At 44.1% G+C, this 12,331-nt stretch overlaps 1 protein-coding gene across 5 annotated transcripts in view; it reads left to right on the top strand.

Moving 5' to 3' along the window:
- Positions 1-12,331, top strand: part of ZBTB20 (zinc finger and BTB domain containing 20) — a 460,828-nt gene that overhangs the window by 423,209 nt on the left and 25,288 nt on the right. For all 5 annotated transcript variants that reach the window (XM_074897465.1, XM_074897470.1, XM_074897463.1 and 2 more), the window contains 2 exons: positions 2,873-2,969; positions 10,652-10,839. The gene's annotated coding sequence lies outside the window, so the exon portion shown is untranslated. The remainder of the gene's footprint in view (positions 1-2,872; positions 2,970-10,651; positions 10,840-12,331) is intronic.

A 12,331-nucleotide genomic window follows, 5' to 3' on the forward strand; every position in this document is an offset into this window, starting at 1 on the left:
TGTAAAGTACCACATTTTCTCCTGACTTTATGCCCACTGCAACTCCACCGAAGCCAGTATAGAATTGACCTGAAGTGTACATCTTAAATCACAATCTGTAATACATCACTGCTATCATAAAACGGACCTTCCTTAATAAAAACAGCAATACGATTAATGTTTCTTACACCCTCTAAATTACCAGATAAAGCTTGGGAAGAACAAGGTGGAATAAAAGCATATATAAAATGCCCAAATTACTATCATTAGTGGAAATATTTAAGTAATAAGAGTCTGCATTTCTGGAATGCATTCATGCAGAAAACGTATCTTCCAAAATCTTAATTAAGCACACAGTACCTCATGGAGCAGAAATGTAATGCTTTCCTTTTCGGGATGGAGGAGCCCAGGTAGAGAGGGGACAAGTTGCTTAACCCAGTGTCACACATCCCATTCCCCTGTTGTCCTGCTCGTCTCTCTTTTAGCCCAATCTTGTTATGGTCAAAAATCCTTTTCCTCTAATTTTCCCCAAGCTAGATTAAAACTTTTAGAAAAATTCAGGGTGTTTCCTTCTCTGATGCACTCCCCATGTCTTCTGAAGCACCATCAGCTTTGTTGATTTTATGTTCTTAAAATGCAGCTATCAACTGCTGATGATCTCAGTACTTTATGCTCATCACACTGGAGGAAAAGAGATGTATCTTCCCAGGCCATAGCAAAAATTACGGAGAAAAATTCAGATATTTTAAGTGTTGCCTTTCACAGAGATTTTAGTGCCCAGATTTTGTAGAAGACTTTGAACAGCCCATCTCTAACAACTTGTCTGCCTGACCCTTGATGCGGAGCCAGATTGAGTGCTAGGCAGTGCTACAAGAGAGAGCCACTTGGATTGGGATCCCAGAGATTGGAAGAGCAATAATGACACAAAAAGAGAGGTGACAAAATATGCAGGATTAGTACATGCAGTTCTTAGGCTTCTCTTGTGTGAAATTAGGAGTGAAGTGAGCAGGAGTTCTGTCGAAGTAAAGACTAAAGACCTGATCCTGTGATTTTTCTGCTTCTAGTACAAGTTAAAAATGCATGTTAACTGAAATACTGGGCAGTCTTTAAGGCACACGGGATTTATGCCTTAAAAAGGTGAGCAATAGCCAGATAAAAGACAGACTGATGTGTGCAAAGTGGATATAAGAAGTGAGGTCATCATTAACAGAACAGGTGGGGTGAATATGGAAGTGGGAAGGAGAGCTTGAAAGTAAGCCATGCTGAGTGTTAGCAAGGACTTAAATCTACAGAATCCTTGAGCGTTAGTGCAACTTTGAAATTCAGCCCTTGGTAGTGGTCAAAGGTGTCACTGTTTTATGTAATTCTTTTGAGCTAACCTGATGCTGGCGTATGGTTCCTCTCCAAAACCCTGGTGAAACTCAGAGGTTCAGGCTAAGTTGAGGATTTTTGTGTGCGTGTTTAAATTTACTCAATTTGCAATTCAAAGCAGATGCCAAGAGGGAAGAACCTACAAAAACTGGAATCAAAGAAAATGTTTGCTTGAGCCCCTGTGAAGTGTAGCTGCCAGGTTTCATGTAGCCTCTTGAAATCAGGATGTAGCATATATCCCAGTCACCAATAAACGTCATCATTACAAAATGCATAAATTGAAGATAAAACCGAATGTATATTTTGTGAAGTACATTATTACAGTGTCATCTAAAATCCTTCATTGTGTCTGCTGGCACTCATTCCGGTGTTCCTGCTGCACGAACAGTGGGGTTTTTTTTATTGTGTTGCATTTACAGACATAAATTCCAACTTGCACAGTGACATTAACTACCTGTGAAATAACAATTACATCTCTTACGATTTTTTGTTCACCTTCTTGATTTCTCTGATAAAGCAAATATTTGCTTTTCTTGTCTAATCAGAGTAGGCAAAATCATTTATTCATGGAAATAGCACCATTGGCTTCACTGTGGGTAGGACTGAATATGCCGATGTCCCAGGAGTTCTTTGCATAAGTGAAGTGAGCAGGATTTAATTCTGCCCCTGGACATGCTTCCAACATCCACAATGAGCCACCCAAAGATCATAAGAAGCTAGCAAAGGAGGAGTTCTGTTAGTCTAAAGAGGGATTCAAGTCCCCTAAAAATGTAAATACTCCCAAAAGCTTAGGTCTGGGTAGTGAAATCACCCTCCAATAAATACTGGAGCTGAGGTGTTTCTTTGGATCCCTTTCTGTATTAGTCCATTTAGTCCAGCTCCCTCTTTAGCTCGGGAGATTTCAGACATAAAACTACCACCGAGCTGAATCTTTCCTGAAGGGCTAGCAATAAGTTACTTCACTGGACTCACCTCAGTAGACCTGGTGGCTGATAGGAGATAAGTGGGGTGTCTGCTTTAATGGGAGCCATCATTTTTGTGATGTAAAGACAGCAGAAGAAGCAAAGGAGGATTTTTCCTTCCTTTTCCATCCTTTCAGTGCTGAGGAAATGTTTGTTGCTGCTCTGAACAGGACTAGCCTTGTTGTTGGTTGTTCTGATGAGATGCACTTGAGTGCCAAGTTTGTGCTAGCTCTCCATCACTGCTCCGTGCTCATGCTATTAGAGTGAGCAACTTCTCAGAATGAATCCTACTGATAGCACTTTGCTGGCTGATCCTCCCTCTCCTCCTCACTTCACCAGAATACCTTGCATGGGCAGACTGGGGTAACCAGGAACCAACTCTGTTGTTGTTTGCAGCTAGGGCTGGAGGGATTGAAGGGGGAAAGAATTCGGCCCTACCAGGCTGCAGCCAGCTGTACTGACAGCGGAGAATGCCAGTTAACGTTGCAGCAAGTTTTCTTGCTCTCAGTAAATAATTATTATTTCCCCCTGACCTTTCCTTTTGGTTCTTTCTGGTACAGACACAGCCTCTCTCTGTTCCCTGCCCCAATGAACGTCTGCACTAGGTCCAAGGCTTGGAGTAATTTACCTGAAGAGTGATACCATTTGGAAACCACTGTAAGTATATTTTATCTCTTATAAAAGACTTCTTGTTTCAGGAAAAAAAAAAAAAAAAGACATTTTAAAAAACAAAAACAAACTGCAGCACCTGTGAGCATTACTGATGAGGGTAAGCTGAGTTTTGCTTTTGAAATTTGCAAGGAAATATGTGGGCAAAAAAATATGTCAATAAAAAAACTGTTAAATATTTAAGTCATAGCCTCACAGCATAGTTCAGCAATGGCTGGTTTGATGTGCTTGTATCTTTTAGTTTGGCAGGTTCTCCCTGCTTACTGCTCTAGTTCGTGCTGTTCTAGTTGGTTCATCCATGTTTGTCTTCAGAGTGTTTATCTTGTTTTTTATTCTTATTACTTTTTAATGAGACGATTTTCCTCTTGTTGGTGTTTCATGCAATACAGATTGAATTTACTGCAACTCCTTTAAAGGTTTACACTGTTCTGGGCCTTGAGTCATTTATGATTTAAGGCCATCACAACTTGGTAGATTTGGCTGGATTACGTAGTCGCCTGAGAGAATTTTGACTTTGCATTGTGGTTTTATTGTGCTCTGAAATTATCAATTGCCTGTTATTTGCACCTTTTTTCCCTGTAGACCTCATATTTTTGATTTCTTATCATCGATTCTCAGTGCTTGCTATTGTTGTTGCAGCGTTGCGAGAGCCAAGATGCTCTGTGGTTGTAAGTCAGGACTAACTTTCATGAGACTTGTGGTTTAGATGGAAAAAATGGACAAATTTGGGGGGGCATATAAATCCCACTTCAGGCCTCAAACAGACCCTACGAATTTCAATCTTAGTTTAACTTATTCTCCAAGTTTAATTTAATTATGTTAATCAGTCTCCTGTAAGGGATTTTGGAGTTTATTTTACTTTTCTGTGTTGATTAAATTTTCCAGGCTTTTATTGCACTAGAACATTGGGCCTCTCTTGCCAGTTCTCCGTGCTTCCCATTCTTGCTCTACAGTGTTCTGCTGGGATTTCTCTTTCATATTACATTTTATGGCGATGTTTTCAGGAGTTTGTGTTTTCCATTGTATGACACAAACTTGCAATCAGAGATTTTAAACAAACTGCCAGTCATGTAGCTGTAACAGCATGAAGATCAATGTGGCTGCAAATCATCAGAGAAGCTGTGTGAATATTCAGGCAGTCAGCCTGTGCAGGACTTTTTAACTACTGAAGCAACACTTCTGGCAGGAAAGCTGGGATGGCTCAGGTGGTTTAAAGCGAGCTTGTCTCGGGAAGCTTCACCCTCAGCTCTGGCATTCGGTGTGCCTGAGGTCGCTGGGCACATTTCAGTGCTTTTTACTGGTTTGGGGGCTTTTTTTTAATATATATATATATATATATATATATATATATATATATTCAGTGATTGTACTCATCTCTCTTTCACTTTGTCACTTTCTAAATATGTATTGTCGATGTCATGTCTGGAAGAGACACAACAGTGGCAGTGATAAGCACTGATACCAGGAGCTGTGTTAGTCGCACACAGGCAGAGGAAAAATGTGCGGCAGAACACTCGGGAAAAATATCGCTTGAAATCAAACGTGAACTATTTTCACACCCTTGTATTTTTAGGATCTGAAAAGCCAGGGGGGGGGTTGTAATTATATACAGTCTCTGTGAATTACTAAGGTGAACTGTACACCAGTGAGTTAAGCGCAGTGCTTGGGCACTACAGGCATCTCTGACCTGACAGCACTTAATAGAAGGTGATGCCATATCTGTGAGGAGGAGAAATAATCCCTGGAACATGGGTGGGCAGACTCAGCCAGCAGCAGCACTTGTAACAACATCAGCAACCCTGTGGTGTATTCCCTCTGTGCTGTTTAGTATGCAATGAACAAAGGTCTGGTTGGTGACCCAGCCCTCCCTGTATTCAGAGACTGAAAACTGCCTCATTATTGTTCATTATGTAGTATTATTCTCATACAGTCACATTATCATAGTTTCCCCTGAGAGCCAGGATGCTACTGTGGGTTCTGCGCAGCTACACTGGTTCCTATACCTGAGCTAATTTGTTTATTGCTAACCTGGTGTCTGCAGGACAGAGAGCTGTTCCTTGTGTAAGGGGAGGTTCAAGCGTTAGTTATAGCTGCTGTCTAAGAAGTACAACAAGCGTACATTGCCTTGTTTTGACAGAGACCTGGTTTGATGGCCCCGCTGCGAGAACGTGGTAACTCATTGAGGAGAAATTCATTTCAAACTCAAATAATGGTTGCAAGGGAGATACATGCAAAGAAATCATGCGTAGAGAGCAAGTGGAGGGTTGGGGGAGAGAAGGCTGTATGCAAGAGTGGCAGCAAGAAGGGTGAAGCATAGCAGTGGTTTTAAAGGCATTCCAACGCTCAGAGGTAGCAATTAGTTTATCAACAGCTTTGAGGTTAGGACATCCAAAATATTACCCGTTCTCCATTCAAATTAAACAGAAAGAAGCCAATTCTGTTTTGCAGCCAGTGTCCAGATCATTGCAGTCACTGCAGCACTGGGAGTTGTCCACCACTTTGTATGATAATGTAAAGGTAGATGGAAAGGAGGGAGTGCCCCACTGCAATGAAGATACTGACAGAAAACAAATAAAAAGGTGGCAGCGATTTGACATCTTGCTTTACACTGGGAAGTGCTGATACACACAGTTCAGTTCAGGGATGACAGTGGATGCAGTTAGCCTGATACTAAGTACTGGAGAGCACACAATCATGAAAGAAGAGAATGTATTTTAAGTAGGGTAAATTAATATAATGAAAAAATAACACAATAAATATAAGTGAACACTGAAAGTGAATACCAACTAAATTCAAAAGCAAAGTACCGGGACATAGGGTAGAAAATTTACAGAGATGGAGTAGGTAGGATGCCTAGAAATGGACTGGATAAATCCCTTATCAGTAACAAATCAGTAGCAAATATGAACTCTGCAGTGACCCTCAGTACTCAGGTTAGCTTAGAAAGGTCAACATCTTTTCTGTCCCCAACTTCTGGGAGTCTGTGCATCAGGTCCATATGCTCAAGTGCCACGTCTTTGCTATATCAGCCTTCTGCCGTCCTTCACAAGAAGCAAAGATGATGATGACCCTCTGATAATTTGTAGAATGAGTGCAGTATTTGGAAGCACTTGTGATGCACCACAGGTGTGTGTATATAGAAGGAGCTCAGAGATAACTGGAGATCAGAATGGAGCCCCTGGCTCCAAGGGCATGTTCCCAAGTCTTTTGCAAGTAAGTTGTGACTTTTATTGCTCATACTAACAAGTATATAACAAACTTCTTGTTTCCAGGATTAGTCTGTAGAGAAGAACATAATCACATGAACTAAAGTAGCAAAGTACACTGACCCTTACTACTGAAATAACCCCACAGGACTGCCAATCAATGAAGTCCAGGGATGGTACATAAATAGGTATAATTTGGGAAGGTTCCACAAACAATATTTATTGTTTTCTTTTCATTCCTACCCCTGTGCTTTCAGGGGTTTTGATGTAGCTATGACAAGTCATACTCTTTCACAGTTAGTGTGCCATTTTACCTTCTGGAACATGGAGATATATTAGAGAGCTTGCTGATGGAAGTGTTCGTAGAAGAAGTGTGCAATCAAAAAAAAAAAATGAGGTTGGAAGGGTCCTCTGGAGGTCTCCAGTCCAATTCCCTGCTCAGAGCAGGGCTGACTTCCAAGTTGGATTAGGTTACTCAGGGCCTTGTTCAATTAAGTTTTGAAAATCTCCAAGGATGGAGATGCCACAACCTGATCCAGTGCTTAGCAACTCTCCCTGTGAAGACTACAGCAATAAGATAGCAATAGAAGTAGACTATGCAAGTGAATGTAAGAATATTTAATTAGAATATATAGGTGAAGATCATAGCAATAGGAGCTTTCTATGTGGGTGATAAGGTAGAACAAAAGGATAGCAATTTACTTAGAGCAATAGCAGGATTTTTCTGGCTTTGCCCATTGTCCTTTTCTGGCAACAGCAGTCGAACATTGCAGGTTGAAGAATCTAGTTTGGGTTTCCTCATAGGTAGTTTTGATCACAGTGTCCACAGAAATTTATTTTTTTAATGAAAGTTTTCTTTAGATCCTTAGCTGACTTGGCTGTTTCTCTTACTCAGCCTTCCTCACGTGGAAGCCTGCATTCCTTTCAGGTGGTACTGAGACAGAAGAGAAGACTCCAGGAACACCTTATGGCAGCCTTTCAGTACCTAAAGAGGGCCTACAGGAAAGCTGGAGAGGGACTTTTTACAAGAGCATGTAGTGATAAAACAAGGGGTAATGTCTTCAAACTGAAAGAGAGTAGCTTAGATGTGAGGAAGAAATTCTTCCTTGTGAGGGTGGTGAGGCACTGGAACAGGTTGCCCAGAGAGGCTGTGGCTGTCCCCTCCTTGGCAGTGTTCAAGGCCAGGTTGGACGGGGCTTTGGGCAACCTGGGCTAGTGGAAGGTGTCCCTGCTCATGGCAGGGAGGTTGGAACTAGATGGTCTTTAAGGTCCCTTCCAACCCAAACCATTCTATGATAATTCTGTGAGATGCAGGGCATGTCTGAACAGTGCAAGAGAAACAAACTGTTGTGAAGAGGTATCACCTCTAGTACCAGTCAGCATCATTGCCTCTCTTCCTATCCTAGTGAGCACAAGTCACCAAGCTGCAGGACTCTTGTTGTGGAAGAGTGATGATACCAGAGCATCTTGATAACATAGGCTCAGCCTTAAGAGCAAAGTAGAAAACAGTTTTAGAAAGGAGGAAGCAGAGGCTGCTGTGCACAGCCTTGCTAGTATCACCGCCTGTTGCTAAAGTACTTTTTAACCTGTCCCCCTAATGAGTTTTGAAGGCCTGAGAGGCACACGTGGGATCAGACACACAATGAAGCATCAGTCAGTGCTTGGTCTAACAGCCCAACTGTCGTGCTTACTCAGGCCCTGCAAATAACAGCAGTGTCCTGCCCAGGGGAGGCAGCTTTGTCTGTGGATAGAGCTGGAGTCAGAGGCTGCATTCTGAGCATGTAACTTGGGTTAACTCTGAGCTGAATACGGACCTTAAATATGATGGTTCAGCTTCCAAGTGCAAGGGACTTATGTGCATCCAGAGCCTAACCCTACATACATCCTTTCCTGCCTGAACAAAAAGCTGTGCTATCTGAATGCTTCTTGGGTAGCAGCACTGTAAAAAACCACTGCTTTATGCATGGATTCCCTGCAGCCCCCGGTGTGTGCTGCCTGCACGTGGGAAAGTCATGGGATCTGGAAACGAGGCCTGTGAAGGTGTGCCAGAGTTTGTACGCCAAGGATCAACACAGACTGTTAGGAACAAAACACATGCAGTCCATACACTTCAAAGTACATGGGCCCATATACAATCTCTGTGTCTTATGCATCCTCATCTGCATAGCAGGAGATGGATCTCAGTGACAGAAAGGAGACCAGACGGAAGGATGCCCGAGCTTGGAGTGATGAGATGCTCTGTTTAGTCCTCAGGAAAAAACAAACAAACAAACAAAAAAAACCCCAAAACGCTTTTAAATTATTTTATTTTCCTTCAATTTAAAATGGAATAAATCAGTTCAGCCCCTTGCAGGGCTAAAGTTGCACAACTTTAAGGAAGGTTCATTTAGTCCTCTATTGATTTAGATTAGACTTCAGCCCGGTATATTTTGAGAGTATTGATTATATAGGTGGAAGATACAGCAGCAGTACCATCTGCCCATCCCATTGCGTAGGGATTTTTAACCCCAGTAATCCAAAACTCACCAGAGCTTCCATCACCTGCGGAGTTACCAGCGTGACCTTCCATTGGCAGTGGCTCACCTGCAGGGCTCAGCCCCCCTGCAGCACCCCAAAACCTCATCCATCTGGGACCGAGAGCCTTTTTCCTATGTTTTGGCAGTTTGGGGCCATCCCCTCAGCACTGGGCAGCCCAAGGAAGGTGCCAGTGGCCGACCAGGCCCAGCACCTCCTTTGCGGGGAGGGGAGGGGGGAGGATTTGTTTTATGTCTTTTTTGGCCAGTTAAACTTTTTTTTTTTTTTTAAACTATTATTATTACAGTTTTTCATCCCTCCTCACCCTGAGCTTTCACGTCCCGGCCGAGGAGGCACCTCGCGAGCAGGGCCGCTGCCCGGGGTGAGCGGCCGGGCCCGGCCGGCCCCAGGCGGCTGCTGCCCCCCGACGGCGGCCAGCGGGAAATGGCGGCCGGTGCCGGCCCTGCCCCCGGCCGGGCGTGCCGCCCTTACATAATGCTTTTATGTAACCGGCCGGGGCCAGGAGCTCTGCTCTCTCCTGCCTGGTGGCGGGACCCCTCACGCCATCTTGTCCCCCCACGGCCCCGCTGGAATGGGGCTTTTCTTGCTGTAAGATCCGAGTTGCTTAAACACTGAGAGGCCAACCCAGTCCTCAAAAATCACGTTGTGGCGCGTCAGCCGCACACTGCCCTAGTGGGGTGCGTGTGGGGAGAAGGGGCTCCCGTCTTGCCCCTTCAGGAGGAAGGATCCATCCCTGTCGAAAGGGGCTTTGCCAGCAGACGGGGAGCCAGGACCACGCACATGGGGCTTGGAGGGCCAGAGGGCAGGGCGGCCTTAGCTCCCAAGGCACCTCCATGCTCTGGGATGACCCTTGCTTAAGCCAGATACTGCCCCAAAACCATGGTCACGCAGTGGCACAAGGTGTGAGGGCTCAGTCCTGAGGTGACAGAGCACTGCTCGCACCTCGGGTGCCAGCGGGAGATAACAGCGTTTTATTTGGACGGCTTCGGCCTCCCCGGCTCCTGCTGCTCTCTCACAAGTGTGGCCATGCCCCCCCCCCGGCGCACAGCGGGAGCTGCTGGAGGTTTACCCAGGCACCACCATGGCCACGGGCTGGGTCAGGGTGCAGTGTCCCCGGCTGGAGGCTGTGACCTGAGCAGACTGAGCAGTTGCCTGCCTCGGGAAGCAGAGGAGGGAGTGTCTTAATTTGTAAAACCGAGGGGAATCAGTGAGATGTGGGTGCTTGTCTCCCCGTGCCGAGTGCTCGCTGTGTCATTCGAAGCCCACTACTTCTCTCTGTGCCTCAGTTTCTCTGTCTGTGGATTCACCACCTGCTTAATGTGAGGCTTAATTCCTTGTGTTCACAAAATGCTCAGAGGTCCTGGATGGAGGGAGGTGTTGAGAGCTCGCATGCACTGTGCTCGTTGCCTGTTCTTCCAGGCTCCAAATCTTCATGCTTTACTTAGATGACCTCTGCGTCTCAAAAACACTTCAGTGCTTTTCCCTACAAAACAAGTCTCTGCGCTGATTCATTCTGAACTTGCATATTTGTTTGCTTTTCAGACAATTCTATTACATTTCTGTATAACTCTCTCTATTCAGAATGCTACAGCCTTGGTTAATATTTGTCAAATGGAGTTCCGACTGTCTAAACCACTGGGACGAGTTTCATTTTATATGTCATCAGTAGGGGCAGAATAAGGAGCTTCATGCTTGGCCTATTTGCTGTAACACAGTCTCTGGGCCATTGCATCAGAGTCAAAACAAGGAGCAGCTTGTTTCCAAACAAGAAGCATGGAGGAGAGTCTTCTCTGCCTCCTTCCCTGTAAGGGAAAAGAGATGAGAGAGGGGGGTGGTAAGGGGGAAGAAAGTTATCTTTAACAGATTCTAAAAATGCCTTTTCCCAAATATGCAGTCAGTCCCTTCAAAGGTCTCTTTGTTTATTTTCAGGAAGAAACCCAAGACAGCTGAAAACCAGAAGGCGTCTGAGGAGAATGAGATTACTCAGACGGGTGCATGCAGCGCCAAGCCGGGCCTTCCCTGCCTGAACCTTGAAGCTGTTCTGTCTCTGAGCCCGGCCCTCATCCACTCACCACATTCACCAACAAACCTGCACGCACACACAGGGTCATCTGATTGTGAGTACACCAACACACTGCTGGGTTGCACCGGGGTTCTTGAAAACACACTCCTTACTGCAGACCAGGTTTTCCAGTTGGATGCTCTGAGCACAACTTCCTCAGGGCTTACCTTTTCCCATCTTTGGGAGTTACCACTGAAACAGAGCATTTTATGTTAAGGTCATGATAATGCAGTCAGCCAGAGGAAGCTGAGAGCATGTTGTTGGGTCAGGTTGCTGCTTCTTACAAATTAAAAAGGGAAGACCCCTCAAGCGTGTCTCTTTCCAACTAGAGCTGTAGGAATTCCTCTCCAGGTAGTCACATGCTTCTCGTTACCCAAGCATATCTACTGACTGGGAATTTTTAGCTTGTGCTGTATTGCAGTGGGAGAAAACAAGTGTCTTGCTCCAACAACCAGGATTGTAAAGGATTTCCACAAAGAAAAGGGGGGAGTGTTTTGTGGAGAGGATCAGTCTGTGAGTCTGGAAAATCTTCTAGACCTGCGTGGTTGTACCAGTTTAAGGCCCTTGTTTTGAGTGCATTCACTTTCAGATTACTCAGCATGGGTTAATTGGCCTGTTAAAAACGTTCTTTTCAATTTTGCCAAAAAATACAAAAATAAGGGAGGGAATCTAACACAATGATTAAAACTGGATTTTGGAAAGTCAGAACTTACCCTGTCAGCTCTTCAAAACATTGTCATTTCACAGTGGTCCCTCCCTAACAGTCTCTTGGGCAAGAATCTGCAGGGTGATGTGAACCTCATCATTCACTAGTTTTAGAATATGTAGTTTACCTCTTCTGTGGTGGTTTTAGGATGTTGTAAAATTTACAAGGGGCAAAAAAAGGAGAAAGAAAGATGATGACACCATGTTTCAAGAGCTCAGAAGCCAACCACACTGTGCAAAGGCCTATAAAAAAAAATCAGGGCATGACAATAAAAAATCAGATTAAAAAGTATGTCTATCCTTTTCTTTTTTTAATTTAAAAATCCAGCCTCAGGGCCACGCTTGGAAGCAGCCGGGTTATAAGGATCATCACTATCAAAATCACTTTAGCTGCAATTCATTCCTGTTGGCTTCTGACTTTATTCATTATGAGCTTCTTCTAGAGATCTTGATTTTAATAGAGCTGGTAAACATTGGGGAGACTTTCTTAAATCTCACCTGGTGATTTGGGGAGAAGAAAGAGATGTGAAACAATTGAGCAGCAGGCAGCATGCAATTTAGTATGTACAAGAATTCTCTTCAAATTGGAGATGTCAGGCTCTTTGTTAAAACTGGGGTACAGTTTTGTCTTGTAATGTTTTCTGAAAACAAAAAGCTTGTGAAGAGATGCAAAAAATGAGCAGAACAACAAGAAAAAATAATCCCTGTTTTCAAACAAAGAATCTCTTTATCCCATTCACAAAGATGAAAGAGTTCATCAGTAAATGGGATTTGAAACCTCACACTGATGTTTTCTGACAGTACAAATGGAAACCCATGAAAGCAACCTTAGGACAGAGGCC

This window comes from Athene noctua, chromosome 1 (assembly GCF_965140245.1).
Source record: "Athene noctua chromosome 1, bAthNoc1.hap1.1, whole genome shotgun sequence".
Taxonomy (NCBI): domain Eukaryota; kingdom Metazoa; phylum Chordata; class Aves; order Strigiformes; family Strigidae; genus Athene; species Athene noctua.